The sequence below is a fragment of the Nyctibius grandis genome, chromosome 28 (assembly GCF_013368605.1).
Source record: "Nyctibius grandis isolate bNycGra1 chromosome 28, bNycGra1.pri, whole genome shotgun sequence".
Lineage (NCBI taxonomy): Eukaryota > Metazoa > Chordata > Aves > Nyctibiiformes > Nyctibiidae > Nyctibius > Nyctibius grandis.
This window is the reverse complement of record NC_090685.1, coordinates 745,861-748,047: the sequence shown is the minus strand read 5'-3', so window position 1 is coordinate 748,047 and position 2,187 is coordinate 745,861.

The following is a 2,187-nucleotide window of genomic DNA, read 5'->3' as shown; positions in this document are numbered from 1 at the left end:
TTTTAACCTGTGTTGCTGTGTTTCTTGTGGTCTTTCGGTGGCAATTCATTAAACAGAATCACAGAATCAACCAAGTTGGAAGAGCCTTCTGGGATCATCGAGTCCAACCATTGCCCTGACACCACCATGGCAACTAGACCAGGGCACTAAGTGCCATGTCCAGGCTTTTCTTAAACCCCTCCAGAGATGGTGACTCCACCACCTCCCTGGGCAGCCCCTTCCAATGGCTAATGACCCTTGCTGAGAAGAAATGCTTCCTGATGTCCAACCTGAACCTCCCCTGGCCAAGCTTGAGGCTGCATTTTCGGTACTGTCAAATACCTTAATCACTTTATGCTCCCTCAGATTTTTTTGGGATTTTTTCAGTTTAAGTTCATCACCTTTCGTGTGATCTGTCTGAAGTTTCTTCCTGAGGTTTCGGTACTGTTTGTGTTTCAGTCAGATGCAGTTTCTGGGAGGAGAAGGTGAGTAATACATTACGTGAAGTAACTGAAAAGGAGAGAATCCTGCAGTGAGAGGGGACGTGCCCACGGAGGGAGGCGTCACTCCAGCACAGGTGAGCTGTTCGACTTGCCATGGGCTCCTAGTTCTTGACCAGCCATGAGCTGCAGCGTGCTGGTCCCGGCTGCCTTCCTCCAAGGTGTGCAAGCGTGTTCAAAACCAGCTTTGGGCAGTTCCAGATTGTACCAGCTGGCTTTGTGCTGCTTTTGTCACTATGGATAAGCATAAAGCTGGGACAAACTCAGAGCTCTTTAAATAGCTCTTGTGCATCTGCTCTAGGAGGGGTGGGCTAATTTGTGCAGATTCAGCTGCAGTGACTTTTTTGACACCAAAGCTTTTTAAAAGACTGTTAAACTTTAGTTACCAACCCAAAGGGATGTTGAGGGGCATCACTGTGAAAATGTGCCTGGCTTTTCTCTGCGTAAGCTTCCTTGGGCAGGTGAGGCTGCCAGGGAGGGGAAAGCCTCCCGGGCAGCGTGGAGTGAGAAACGAGGCTGTTGTACCCAAGTCTTGCAAACCACATCCTATCTGCTGGGGCAGAGGTCTTCCCCAGCCAGGTGGCTTCTCACTAGTTCTTCAACTGAAAATCCCACTCCTCAGCGCAGCTTGGAGTGGATTCAGAGCTGCCATGTTTGCTACAGGTCAGCTTTACAAAGAGGCAAAGTCACCAGGTTTAACACCACTGGGGAGAATACCATAAACCTGCCAGTGCTTTACATATAAGCAGTATGTTAATGTCTGGTTGCCACATCCCAAGTGTTGTACTAAGATGTGGCCTCAAGAAAATTTGTGGTTAGAGTGCAATTAAGCAGCATGGGGAATTGAAGTTGATTTTCTGTTTAGTTTCCTGTTATGTTCTTACATTCCCATCCTGTGAGTCATGGAGGGTTTTCTTGTTTGATACGTGAGGAGCAGTAAGAGCTGAAACTGGGGACGCAAAAGGAGGTGCTATGAAGGAACTGCAAATGTATAAGAAGTCCTGAGATCTCAGATAAAAGAAGCTGAACGCGTCTAAATCTGTCTCAAGGCCAAAGAAATGGAGTTTACTGTTTACAATAAGCACGTAACTCATCACCCAAGTAGCAGTTCTTGAAAAACAGGCGTCAGATGAACATGATGCCACACTTGTAAAACTTTTCAAGTTCCACCAGTGACTAGATGTGTATCAGAGGGGAGGTGAGTCAGAGGGGGATTATGCCTGTGGTTCCTGACCTGCCTCCAGCCAGGGCTCACGGATCCCTGCTCCATCTGAGCTAGAGAGCTGGGTGGAGCTGATGGGCACGGGGCTCACATGGCGCCTTGTCTTGAAGGTTAATACACCTGAGTACCAGGGAACCTTTGGTTTAAGGGAGCCCAATTTACCCTGCACCTGCACTCCACGGCACTGCTCCCCAAATCACGTGCTGCCTCTCAGCTGAGGCACAAGCGTACGTTGTCGGCTCGTGTTGAGCTGCTCATCGACCATCACCCCCAAGTCCTTCTCCTCTGGGCTGCTCTCAGTCCATTCTCCACCCAGCCTCTATTTGTGCTTGGGATTGCCCTGACCCACACGCAGGACCTTGCACTTGGCCTTGTTGAATTTCATGCGGTTCGCACGGGCCCAGCTCTCCGGCCTGTCCAGGTCCCTCTGGATGCCATCCCTTCCCTCCAGCGTGTCACCGCACTGCACAGCTGGGTGTCGTTGGC